At 46.1% G+C, this 14,234-nt stretch overlaps 1 protein-coding gene across 1 annotated transcript in view; it reads right to left on the reverse strand.

Moving 5' to 3' along the window:
- RBM7 (RNA binding motif protein 7) overlaps window positions 1-14,234 on the reverse strand; it is a 93,701-nt gene that overhangs the window by 10,921 nt on the left and 68,546 nt on the right. The gene's annotated exons all lie outside the window — the stretch shown is intronic.

The following is a 14,234-nucleotide window of genomic DNA, read 5'->3' on the forward strand; positions in this document are numbered from 1 at the left end:
CATATCGACTAATTTAATCAGTAGGCTACAGATTCTGATACAGCCATACCAAATACAGAGTTCTCCCTTTTTGAAAAACAAGTTCCTTACCTTCAGTGACGATGTATCTGTAATAGACATAGGTTATTTATAGATCCCTTACCTTAGAATTATCCCCAGACATCAGACTGAATTAAGAGAATTTTTTCTTAGCAGTAACCCTGCGCGTCGGTAGGTGGCGTCGGTCGACTCGGCATCAGTCGTTGGCGTCGTGTTCACCGGGATGACGTCACAGTGCCTATTTAGACGCCGCCCCTGCACGCTGACATCAGCTCTGACACGACTTTCCACGCCAGAAGCGCAGAGCCATGCAAGACACTGACCACTGGTGCTCTAAAACTAGGGCCCTGCAAGGGAGTCTCTGTCCCTAGAAGCCAGTTCGTAGAGCAGGGAGGATGGGTGGGACGGTAAGGAATCTGTAAGTAACCTACGTCTATTACAGATACATTGTTACCGAAGGTTTATCTGAAAGAGACAGTTCTACATTACTTACCTTAAAATAGATACCCCAGCAATACCAATCCTGGAGGAGGGTCTGCGAACCAAGTTCACACCAAAAAAGTCCTGCAGGACAAAACAGGCAAAATAGCCGTCCCACTGGACTTGGCTGTCCAGACAGTAATGTCTGGTGAACGTGTGCAAGGATGCCCACGCGGCTGCCTGACAGATGTCGAGGATTGGAACGTCACGTGCAAGAGCAGTGGTGGCAGCCATAGCTCTGGTGGAGTGAGCTCGGAGCCTCACTGGAGGTTCCTTCTTCGCCAAAGAGTAACAGATTTTGAAACAGGACAACAAGCCCGACCTTTCGTGGCACCCGCATAGCCAACAAAGAGTTGATCATCCACCCGGAAATCTTTCATGCGGCCAAGGTAGTACAATGCACGTTTAGGGTCCAGACAGTAGCGTCTCTCCTCCTTGGAAGGGTGCGGAGGTGGGAAAAAGGTGGACAAAGTAATGGTTTGTCCAATGTGAAAAGGTGTAACCACTTTCGGAAGGAAAGATGGTCTCATCCTAAGCACCACTCTGTCTGGATGCATAGAGAAGAAAGGGGGCTTAGAAGAAAGAGCTGGCAGCTCACTAAGTCTGTGAGCAGAGGTGATGCCAACAAGGAAAGCAGTCGTCACAGCGAGTAGCCTGAGAGGACTGTTGTGAAAAGGCTCGAAGGGTGCGTACATAAGATAAGTTATGGAGTATTGTGGCTCACTGGTTAGAGGCGGCAGACCCGGGAGCAGAAGTCGGCCCGGGACCAGGGTTCAATTCCCGTTGCGGAAGGGTCGTGGACTTGGGTCAGTGGACTCGATAATTCTCGCTTCAGTGCTTACTATAATCAGGGGTTCCACTCGGCAACTCTGGGCATTAGCTTGCCTAATCTCCACAACGGCCCCATCAATTCCGGGGATGCCTGGCTCCACATTGGGGATTCCCAGCAGGGACCATCCCACAGGGAAAGACAGGACGGGTTCCCCAGAGTTATACAGCCCCAGGAAACCTACGGACGGGTAGCAGTGCGCTTTACAAGCTCAAATACATTTACATTTACAAGGTTCAAGTTCCACTGGGGCATTACGAAAGGAGATGGAGGAAAGAGAGGAGTAATGCCCTTGAAGAATCTATTTATAATAGGGGACTTGAACAAAGATGGCTGATCTGGTAGCCGAAGGAAAGCAGAGATGGCCACAAGAAAGCCTTTAACAGTGCCCAAGGCAGAGCCCTGCTGGGCCAAAGAAATTATATACAAAAGGACCTCTGAGAGAGGAGCAGAAAGGGGATTCACCGCCTTTGCTGTGCACCATGCCACAAGTTTATTTCATCGACAGGCGTATACCGTTTTAATGGTGGGACACCTGGCTGCCAAGATGACATTACAGACTTCAGGTGGAAGGTCAAAAGCTGTCAACTGTCACCGCTCAATCTCCACGCAAGGAGGTGGAGGCAGGACAAGTTCGGGTGAAGAACTCTCCCCTACTGCTGCGACAGAAGATCCTCTGGACGAGGCAGTCTGAGTGGAGGAGCGATGGCCATGCTCAGGAGCTCTGGGGACCAGACTCTTCGTGCCCAGTCCGGAGCCACAAGAATAACTTGGGCCTGATAGCGCTTGATCTTTCCGGAGCCACAAGAATAACTTGGGCCTGATCGCGCTTGATCTTCAGCACTTTGGGCAGAACTTGTACAGGCGAAAAGGTGTACAGGAGGCTGCAGTTCCAGTCGTGATGAAAAGCATAACCAAGCGAGTGCCGTCTTAGAAAAAACAATGCGCAGAATTGCTGACATTGCGCGTTCTCTTTGGTGGCAAACAGATCTAACCAAGTCTCTCCCCACCGCTGAAAGATAACTAGCACCACCTCCGAGTGAAGACGCCATTTGTGATCTACCAGGCACCGGAAGCGGAGTTTGTCCTCCCTGGCGTTCAGAGAACATGCCAGGTGGTGAACCACCAGGATCATGACCTAATGTTCCTTCCAGCCATGTCCAGAGATGAAGAGCCTCTTGACTTAGGGCCCATGATCCCACCCCGCCCTGTTTGTTGCAATACCACATGGCAGTGGTGGTGTCCGTGAACACCTGCACCACCTTCCCCTTGAGAGAGGGAAGGAATGCCTTCAGTGCCAGGCAGATCGCCTGGAGCTCCAGAAGATTGATATGGAGCTCGGACTCCGCCGAAGACCAGACACCTCTGATCTCCTCCTCTCCCAGGTGGCTGCCCCATCCCAGGAGTGACGCATCCGTCATCACTGTGACATCTGGTTCGGGGAGGGAGAGGGATCTGCCTCAGACCCAATGTTGATTCATTAGCCACCACTGCAGTTGTTGAGCAGTTCCCTCCGAGATCTGGACGTAGTCGGAAAGGTTGCCCCGATGCTGCGCTCACTGGAACTTTAGGTCCCACTCCAGAGCCTGCATCCGCCATCTGGCATGAACCACCAGCAGGATGCAGGAGGCTATGAGGCCCAGCAGCCTCAGGGTCATTCTCACCGAAATCCGAGGTAGAGGCTGACACATGGGTATCATAGCCTGAATATCCGGGACTCGCTGCTTGGGAGGATAGGCCCGAAACTGCACTGTGTCCAGAACAGCTCAGATGAAAGGGAGCTTCTGAGAGGGAGTTAGGTGTGACTTCAGCACGTTGCTGGTGACCCCAAGAGAATGTAGGAGGTCTGCCGTAGTCTGGAGGTTGGTGACGACAGTCTGGGGCGAGCCCACCTTCAACAGCCAGTCGTCGAGAAAGTGGAAGACTGGAATCCCTCATCTGCGCAGATGAACTGCGACCACTGCCTTCACTTTTGTGAACACCTGAGGGGCACTGGTAAGGCTAAAGGGGAGCACGGTGAACTGAAAATACTCGTGGCCTACTGTGAACCGCAGGTAGCGTCTGTGGGCTGGCATGACGGGGATGTGAAAATAGGCGTCCTGTAAGTCCAGCACCACCATCCAGTCTCCAGGGTCGAGGGCAGACAGGACCAGAGCCAAGATTCGCATTTTGAACTTTTCCTTCCGGAGGAAGCGGTTGTGGGTCCGAGGTCTAGAATAGGACACAGGCCTTTGTCCTTGAGAATCAGAAAGTAGTGGGAGTAGCAACCACGATCTACATCTGGCGTAGGAACCCTCTGGATAGCTCCCTTGGCCAAGAAAGCTGAGACTTCCTGGCAGAGAAGTGCCAAATGATCCTCAGACATTTAATCGAGAGCCAGTGGCACGGAGGGAGGGGTAGTCTCAGAGGGGACGGAGTAGCCCTTTCGTACTATCTGCAAGACCCACCTGTCCAACGTGATGTTTTGCGAGTGGGGGAGGTGATTCCAAATCCTACCGCCCTCTGGCCTTTGGTGGCCCTGAAAGGTTGGACTAGGAAGGTTTGGAGGCCACTGCAGGGGGAGAGGAAGGCGGCAATGCAATAGCTTAAACTCTCACAAATGGGAGACCTATCGCATTGTAGATATTTGTGTGTTTACTAGTGCCCATATGGCGCTTTCACATTCATGGAGGCTGCGCCTCTTTCTTTAGACAAGCCGTGTTTAAAGAAAGGGGCATGGCTGACAGTGCAACCGCAGCATGGGGCGCTTGGACTAAAAAAAAATCATCTCCTTATCAAGTTGACAAACCAATAGTATTTTTGTAAAAGTGCCCATATCACACTTTAATTTTAATAGCGGCCGCGCACCTTTCTTTAGACAGGGCTTGTCTAAAGAAAGGAGTGCGGCCTCCATGAATGTAAAAGTGCCGCATGGGCGCTAGTAAACAAAAAAACAAAGCACAGCCGCTATACTCAAAGGGGACCACGTTGCTAAAATAATTTTTTTTTAAAAAGAAACGTGGTCGCTATAGTTAAAGAGGACCGCCATTAGTAAATAAAATAAAAGAAAGCAGCGTGCTGCGGTGTAGTGGATGGAATAGGGGCAAATCATTAAACAAAATAGTGCTCACAGCCAACATGAAGCAGACCGTGTAACAAGACAAGTGAAAGGTCCAGTCATTATGGTTGGTTACAAGACAAGGCAGTACCAAGGAGGGACTAACAAGCCTAATAACAACTCGGAAGCCAGCGTTTATGAAGGACAATGACACAAGTCAATTAAAAATATGGGCAGAGAGTAGGCGGGGCTTCAAGTCCATACTCCAATACAGCATGCCTTGCAGCAGTGCATGCGCTGGGCAGGCTCAACCTAAAAAGGACCTGATTCAATATGCCTTCTAATAATGCACAAAAAATGACTTGAAGACCCAAAATATTGCAGTTTGGGAAGAATTCATGTTTGTTATACAATTCATTTATGTTCAGCTCTGGTTCCATAGTGTGGGCCAGTGATATGAGCTAAGGCTAGACTCTCGTTGTGCTTAGAGACTGATCAGCTTTACTTGAAGGAGCACTAACTCTTAAGAATTAGTCATATAGCCAGTAATGACAGTGTTCCTCATAAAATGTTTGACAGTCTTGTGTTTTTTTGTACACCTGTAACGTAAGATCTGCCATTAATTTTTAATGAAACAAACGGGAGGTACAGCATATGCTTGTGTGTCTCCACTGCCTTGAGCACCCACATCATACTGCGCCCCATCTCAATTTCAACTTTCCCCACTTAAAAGATAGGACTTCTCCTGGTAAAGAGGAGGGGAATCTTGGTGTGTGGTAAAGATCCCCCAGAGGGAACCTCTAATTGAAAAAACTGTAATTACTGGAAAACTACTAGTTTGCTCCACTTCAAACTTGCTATGGAACAGATTGAAAAGTTATGCTGGTATATAATAGCAACATGAAGGAAAAGCCTTAAGAAATACATCCCTGATTAAAAATATTCAGCAATGCAGCCCAAGTCACCTGGAATTTAGCCCCGGTGTGTGTTTCTAACCGGTTAGCAAATTGCTATAACCATGAAACATTTCTTTACAAACCTTCGCTGTAAGCACATTTCTTAAATGTGTCAATGTAGTGTGCACAAAATGCACACAGTGAGTCAAAATATTAACCTGAAAGTGCAGATCTGTTAGATCATATAAAAGTAACGCAAGCTACCTGCCAATGCACCATGTCATTACTTTAGCCTCTGGAATTGACTCTAAGAATTATAATAACTAACAATAATCAAGTTTTTATTAAGGTCACAGATTGAGAGAAATAACACTTACACAAATTCTCTCAAATTCATTAAAATTTCAGAAAGGCTCTTTTTGTATCAAATTACTAACTCTAGCGTGGGGGATTGCAATTTGCTGACATGCATTAAAGATGTCATAGCAACCAAGGAAAGCAACTGTGCAAGAAAAAAAAATTAATTGGCACAAGTGTAAATGTTCAAAAGGAGGGCCCATGAGTCTGGTATGGACGTTAAGGTTCCAAACAGGGGAGCGATGTACCCCTAGGTGGAATAACTTGCTTTGGTCCTTCCACAAAAGCCTTGATAAAGGGGATTCTAAACAAAGAAGAATGTTCTCTGCTCTGCAACTGCAGCTAAGTGAAGTATAAGCAAGACCGGATTTCTGTAGATGAAGGAGATAAACGATATCCTGAACTGAAGGCTTATGAAGGTCTGTGCACTTAGGGATGCAGTACTGGACAAACCTTTTCCACACAGCCACATAAAAGGCTAACATAATGGGTCTTCATGCTTCTTGGAGGGCAGACATGCACTCTTGATGGAGATTAAGACCGCCAAACTATAGGACCCCAGGAGCCAAATTGCTAGATTGAGCTGTGTGGGGTTCGGATGTCGGATTGTGCAGTGGTTTTGCCTGAGAAGGTCCAGCCTGTTGGGGAGCTTATCGTGGGGAAAGAAGGGCCGAGAACTATGGTGTACTGGCCCACATGGGAGCCGCCAGGCTGAGCACAAGGGACGTTTGCTGAAGCCTCCGGGTCACATACAGAAGGAGTGGGACAGGAGAAAAAGTGAACGCAATTACCCCAAACCAATTCATACATAGAGCATTGCCCATGGATTGTGGGAAACTGGAGGTGAAGCTTTGGCATTTTGTGCTGTGGCAAAAAGGTAAATCTCGACTACCCCAAAGGGTAAATACAACTTGTTGGTGATGTTTCCACTCCTGGACTTGTTGCTGTATTCGAACGAGGTCTGCAAAATCGTTGTCTACTCCTGAAAAGTGCTCCGCGAACAGATATATCCAGTGGTGAAGCACCCAAAGCCAAATGCTTTGTGGTAATGTAGACAATTGTAGCATGTGTGTTCCGCCTTGCTTTGGAGATAATACATGGCGGTCGTGTCTGGTTTCATAGACACTACTTTGTGCAAAGCCTGGTGGAACAAGGCTTTGAGAGCTAATGGGATGCCAGGAGCTAGAACAATAAGCTGCTGAATATGCACCTCATACCCCAAGACCAAGGTGTATGTTGTGATGGTCACCAGCAGAACCGGGTGTAAGAAGGGCCTGTCTGCAACAGGTTGTTACTGTTCCAACACCGCATCAAAATAATATGGGAGCCGTGGTATGAAGTCTCAAAACAACTCTATTATTACTCAATACATCAAGAAATAGCTAGGCCAACGCGTTTCGTCCTCTGAGATGACTTCATCAGGGTTAATGTATTTCTTTACAGCAATGTCACATCCAAGTTAAAGTGTGAAATGGATCAGTTCTCCACTAAATTCTTGGAATGCTAGTCCTGCTCCTTTATGGTTGTAGGGAAATACCAGGTGACCATAAATTTATATTTATTTATTTATTTATTTGAGAGTTTTATATAGCGCGAACAAGATCTTTGCAGATATCAGAGCGCTTTACAACAAGGGGTAGTAAAAACAAGAGAGCAATTAACAAGCTTTTGAGCGACAGATAGTTGAGGTAGTAAATGGGTAGTAAAAATAAGGTAGATAAAAGAGGGAGCCTAAACAATCAGTTAAACTATAATACAAATAGTCAATCTGATAAACAAGTATTACAAATAGTCAGGAGTCTCAAAACTTCCAAAGTTAGGTACATGTTCAGGTGAATTTAGCCATGAGGATAGCTTTCACTTCTTTCTTAAAGAATGTAGTGGAGGTGATAAGTCTGGTTTCTGGAGGGAGTGAATTCCAGATCCTGGGTGCCATTCCTGAGAATGAGCGCTTATATGTTTTTTCCTTCCGGAATCTACGAGGTTTCAGAAGGAGATTCTTTGTACTTCTAGTGGATCTTGAGCCACCAGAAATTGTCAGCTTCTGAGTAAGGTAACCGGGTGAGCTGTGGTGTATAGCCCTTTGAGTCATGCATGCAATTTTCAGATTTATTCTGGCCTCAAAAGGCAGCCAGTTCAAGGATTTTAGGTCGGGGAAATATGTGAGTGTTTTTTTGATCCAGTGAAAAGTCTCGGTGCAGCGTTCAAAGAGGCTCTAAGGGGTGCAGTTGTAGATAGGGGGAGTCCGCAGAGGGCAACGCTACCGTAGTCTAAGCGCGGCATGACTAGGGCTTGTACTGCAGTTTGGAAGTCCTTGGCTGGGAGGAAGGGTTTAAGTTTCCTCAGGGTATTGATTTGGAAATTAGCTCCCTTAGTTGCGTTGCTGATATGCCGTTGCATGTTGAGATTGGTGTCAAGTGTTATGCCTAAAGATTTCGCTGAGTCCACGATGGTAGGTTGGACATTGAGTGCAGTTAGGTGCTTAAGCCAGGTTTCAGAGGTGGAGCTTTTCGCAGGAGGTGAGATCAGAAGGAACTCAGTTTTCAGAGCATTGAGTTTGAGGTGATTATCGGCAAGCCATGATTGTGTGTTTCGGAGCGTTGAGTTAAGAAGTTTGATGTCATTGGGGGATTGTAATTTTAGGTATAGTTGGGTGTCGTCGGCGTACATGTGAAAGTGTACATTAGATGCTTGTAGCAGGGTGGTGAGAGGTTCCATGACCAGGTTGAACAATGTTGGAGAAAGGGAAGATCCTTGTGGGACGCCTAATGTTACAGGGACTGGTGGGGACATCAAGTTGTTGCTCTTGAATTTCTGAGACCGGTTATGTAGGAAGGAAGTGAACCATTTGAGAACTGTCCCAGATAGACCCATCCTGGTATTTAACAACTCTAGTAAGTTCCCGTGTTTGACTGGGTCAAATGCTGAGGACAGATCAAGAAGGATGAGGAGGCAGGTATCGTTTTGATCAAGGATTTGGAGGGCATCGTCAATTATGTGTGTAATAGCAGTCTCAGTACTGTGCCCTGCTCGGAAGCCTGATTGATGAGGGTTGAGGAGGTCAAACTGTTCAATGTGTTTCGTTAGTTGGAGTTGTACGCATTTTTCCAACAGTTTGGCAAGGGTGGGAATGTTGGTAATAGGACGGTAATTGTTTAAGTCAGAAGGGTCAGCTGTTGGTTTCTTGAGTATAGATGTGACTTGTCCAACTTTGAGGGAGTCGGGGATGTGACCTTGCTGAAGTGAGCTGTTGATAATTTTGGTCCATAGTGGGAGGAGTATTGGGATGAAGTCCTTTACAGCGTTAACAGGAAGGGGGTCTGTGAGGTGATTGGAAGGTTTCAATGTGGTGAGCAGTTTGTTAATTGTATCTTCAGAGTAGGTATCAAAGGATGACCATGCAGCATTGTTCTTTGGTTCAGTGGGTGTTATGCTGTGGGGGTTGGAGTTAAGGTTTAGGTCATTGAGGAGATCTTTCCTTATGTTATCAGTCTTTAGATTGAAGAAAGCAGAGAAGTCCTCACAGGATGGTATATCGCCTATTGTGCTGTGCGATAGTTGGGGTTGTTCCTTGGATTGTGTATTGATTAGTTCAAACAGCTTTCTTGGTCGGTTTTTTGCTTGGTCGAGCTGGAGGCTGAAGAAATCTGATTTTGTGCGCTTGATTTTCCTGAAGTATGTATTTCTCTTTTCCTTCAGAGTTTTAAGGTTTAGTGCAGAAGGGACTGATCTCCAGGTGCGCTCTGCCATGCGCATGGCCCGTCTATCTTCGTTGAGTCTACCATCATACCATGGGTTGGATTTTTTAGTGGAGACTCTTTTCAGTTGCAAGGGGGCGGCCTCATTGATTATAGAAGTCATAGAGTTGAGGTAGTGTTCGGTCAAAGATTGAACGTCCAGAGCATCGTTAGGGGGAAGGAGGAGATTGCAGCTATGGGAAGGTAAAGAGTTTGGATTGAGTTTCTTCAGGTCCCTTTTCCAGACTTTGGATTTGGTGGGTTGAACCGGGTTAAGTTTAACTTTTTCATTGATGAAGAATGTGATAATGTGGTGGTCTGACCAGTCACAGGGTTGGATTGATCCTAGTTGGGTAGAGTTTTCTTTAGAAATCATAAGGTCGAGGATAGAGCCTTTATCATGTGTCGGGCTGTTGCAGATTTAGGTGAGGTCCAGAGCGTTGAGGTGATTTTTTAGGCTATTTACCACTGCGTCATCGTAAATAAATATCACAGCTTAATATCCACACCCCATTGGGTTCTGCAAGCTCAGACACAGTAATATGATACGCCACCACCATCACTGAGAATTGTTTTGAGACTTCATACCACGGCTCCCATGTTATTTTGTTATTAGAGAAGAGTACATTAATATTGACACAATTGAACTATGAAAACAAACTCTACAAAACAATTGTTGGATCCTTGAGGCACTCCCATTGGGTGTTTTTTTCTGTTTTAATGTATTTATGGTTTTGGAGTAGTTTGACCATTAGAGGATAAGTGCAGACCACTATTACCTAGTGGAACTAGCACCTGTGCAGCGGTCTTTAGCCAGAACTACTCTTGATTTGCGATTATTTATACTGGGTGTCTATATTGAGCACAGCTACCAGAAAAGGTTGAATCTGAAAGGGATGAAAGTGGGACTTGAAAGTATTTATGGTGAAGCTCAGATTGTGGATGGGGGACATTGCGGTCTTGGTGTGAGTGAGGCACTGCTGGTCGCTTGCACCCTTGATCAACCAATTGACTACGTAAGGCAATTCACGAATGGCACTCCTTCCGAGATGGGCAGCTACCACAGGGGGACATTTTGTCAGGACCCAGAGGGTTGTGGTGACCCAGAATGGCAACACTTCGAATTGATAACACTGACTACTTACCAAGAAGAGTAGGTAGCAGCAGTGGACGGGTATGTGAAGGTAGGCGTCCTTCAGATCTAGAGCAGTCATTAAGTCATCTTGCTGCAGCAGTGGGATGACATCCTGCGGAGTGACCATGTGGAAATGTTCAGAGAGGATCTACTTGTTGAGGTAGAGCATGGGCCTTCGAGACCAATCCTTTCTTGTGATGAGAAAGTACAAGGAGTACACCACCTTGCCAAGGATATTGCAATGGTACTGGTTGTATTGACCTGATGAGGATAAGCGCCAAAATCTCCTCCTGAAGAAGGAGCTGGTTTTCCTTGCGCGGGGGGTGGGGGGGTGGGGGGGGAGCGTATAGGTGTGTGTATATCTATCTATCTATATATATAGTGGGATATTTGGTGGTGTTGCAGTGAGCTCCTGGTAGATGACGGAGGTAACTCATTGGTTACCGGAGATATCTTCCCATTTCAGGAGAACCCCCTGTAGTCTTCCTCAGATAGGTGTAGCGTGATTCAGGGGGCAGGGGAAGTAAGTCACTGCTTGACAGAGGCTCCCCAACTGGTGGTGTTGTCTCTGTAACCTCCTCTAGAACATCCCCATGTTGGCAGCTGCTGTTATTGTTGCTGCTTCTGGTATGAGGCTGGAGAGTCTAGGGAAGTGATCTTGCTACCTATTCTGTAGTTTGGCCTGTGAAAGGACTACCAGGGAGCACCAGACTAAAGGGCACCCATTGCCATGGCGCTATCCTTTTTTTTTTTTTTTTTTTACTTTCCAGGTATCTGATCTATTTGCAGCCCAAACAAGTGTTCACCATTGAATGGCAGGTTCAACAGATGCTATTGTACTTCTGGCTTAAAGCCAGAAACATGGAACCAGGCATGACGCCGGATCAAGAATCTAGTATTTACACTACATGGTTGCAGTATCGGCTGCACCAAGAATGCAACGGATGGCGGCATTTGAAATGGTTTTGGCCTCAGTAACCAGCACTTGCTCATGCTGTCCATACTGCTCAGGAAGGTGTTGGAAGAGTTCCTCAATCTCCCCCAGTGCACACTGCTGTACTAGGAGAGTAGACGAATAGTGTGGGGCCAATTCTGCTGCCACCATCTTGTAGATTGCATCCATCTTATTCTCCTTGTCAGGAGATGGAGAGTGCCTTGGGCTTGTGTATGTTTCTGCCCTGTGTAGACCATGAGGGAGACTGGTGGAACATGGTCGCGATCATTAGGCAAGGGATCATGTTTTTTTCTTAACCCTTGGAATGAAAATCCAGGCTTTGACCAGCTCTTTAAAGGTTTTGGATGCTGCCTTGAGTAACTTTCAGCATGGGAGCAAATAGAGGTTGCGTTGTGTTTTGAAAAGTATTTCAACCTGGAACTTGGGTCTTTTGTACGGCGTGCATATCTACTTTATGAAAAGTAGCAGCCCTTTCTATCACCTCATGATACGAGGTAGCATCAAGCAAGAAAGGTTTTGCTGGGTAGAGGTCTGAGTCTGTATCAGTTGGGTGAATCATCATACTGGTCCCAGTATTCAGAATCATTTGGGGAATCATAGGGTTCCTCTGGATACACAGTGCTACCCCCTCCCCCCCATAAGATGTGTGGTGTGACTACTCTTGTGAAGCTGACTGAGGCTGTGCGAATGGTGTTGGCAGTGAGAAGAGAGGAGGATGAGGAAGAGAAGGAAGACCAGCAAGAGGCCTGGCACCCTTGTCTTTAGGACATTTGTGCCTTAGAAGAGGTGCAGGCTCCAGGGCAAGTTGCTCCTCTAAAGACAGCTTCCTTTTTCTGGAAAGCACCCCCACTGGTTTAGGTGGCAGCTACGTGGAGATTTTGCCACTTTGTGGTTGGATGAAAAGCCGCTTTTGGTGAGCGTTTAATTCCTCCTATAGTCACTGGAGAATAGGATGCACCAGTAATCTGAGCCAGCCGTTGATTGCACTTTTGGCCTCAAAAGGTTTTTCGGCATTAAGGCCTCTGGCGTAAGGTGAGGCAGGACTCGCAAATAGCCTAGCTATGCTAGTGGGAGAGGCAAAGATTGTAGACTTGATGGTGATCAGTCCAGGGGAACTTGTAGTGACACTGGGGGTAGTATTGAAATTGTGTCCTTTCCATCACTGACCTGGCATCCTCCTAGAGAATAGCACAGATAATGGGTGAGGCCCCAGGACAGGACAAGGCCTCGTTGTGAGCTTGGGTGTTGAAGTACATAGAACAATGGGGACGCTGAATCATTGATCCACAAAGATCAGGACAGCAATAGTCAAAGAGCTGACATTATGTGCTATTAGACACTGAACACTGAGCTTGACTAGTAAAAGTCCAAACCCAATAGCGGAAAAAGCTGTCTAACAATGTTGTAGATGGCTATGTGTATTACCAACTAAAGGAGGAATCACTATACCTGGTGCCTCGAAAAATTTCTTTGAAGAAAAACAAGTTGCAAATGTCCGAGCCCAACACTGGATGGCAGTAGTATGCAGAGTAGGAGTACCTAGAGCTACACATGCAATGAATATATAGTTACTAAAGCATTTGAAAGCAGAATTCCAAAATTATAGGTCTGATTCACAAAGGTAAATTTACATACATAGATTTACTCATGTGAAAATCTACTCCTGCATCTAGCTGTAAATCTGCACTTTTTTGTTATTCATTCTTTCAAAGTGCAGATTTACATCTTTGGGGCTTATTACGTCTGTCAAAGTTTCCTCCGACCAACACCGTGGCGGAAATTGGACCAACCGTCCTCTAATTACAATGCGACTGCACCATCCCATTTCTCTATGGGAGATTGTGTTACGTCTATAAACCGTCTGTAACACAAGTTCCCATAGAGAAAAGGGAGATTGTGTTAATCTTTGCACCCCATGGAAGGTACCTCAAGGTACCTGCCACAAAGTGAAGGGATTAACAGGGGGGTCCCCTCGGCCCCCAACTGAAAGCCGCACACTCTGACAGGCTAGCACGTAAAGCCTGCTGGAAACCGTACATTGTAATCCAGACGACAAAACGCTGTCCATATGGATTATGGGGTGGCTCCAACTGGCCGATAGGCTGCTTGAGCCCGTCGGAAGCCAGCCGGAATGACCGGCCGGATTCAATTTCAATCCGCTGTATTGTAATCAGCCAGTCAGAATTGAAACAGACGATGAGTGTTGGAAAGCCTTTGACTTGAGGTCGGAGGCTTTCCGTCACTCATCGTAATCGGCCCCTTAGTGTAGACTTGTATGTATCCACCCACCTCAGTTGAAAGAGTGGAGACATCTAAATCAGAATATACATGTGTAAAGCTTCTACCAGTAACTTCTACCAGTAACTTTTCATATATAGGCGGAGATTGCCACCACTGGGGCGAAGGGTCTCTGTGGTGAAGTAGAGGGAAAATAATTTAATAAAAAAATAAAAATTCCAACATTTTAATGTAATATAAAAATGTAAATTTAAAACTAACCTAGCACTAATTAAATGCTGCTGAAACTCAAAGCAAATGCTTAATAAATAAAGAATAAAAATGCATACATTTATATATAAAAATCAAAACGTAAAAAAAAAAAATCCCTTTGAACACAAAAAATGATTTTACATACAATTAAAAGTCAACTCAATTTAATATTATTTCCTAAGGGCTGTGAAACCAAGTCCTATTATTTTCTATTGGAGTGAGGTGCATAATCTGTGAGCACTCTTGTGCAATGCTAGACGTCCTCCAAGGCTGTGCTGG

This window comes from Lissotriton helveticus, chromosome 3_1 (genome assembly GCF_964261635.1).
Source record: "Lissotriton helveticus chromosome 3_1, aLisHel1.1, whole genome shotgun sequence".
NCBI lineage: Eukaryota > Metazoa > Chordata > Amphibia > Caudata > Salamandridae > Lissotriton > Lissotriton helveticus.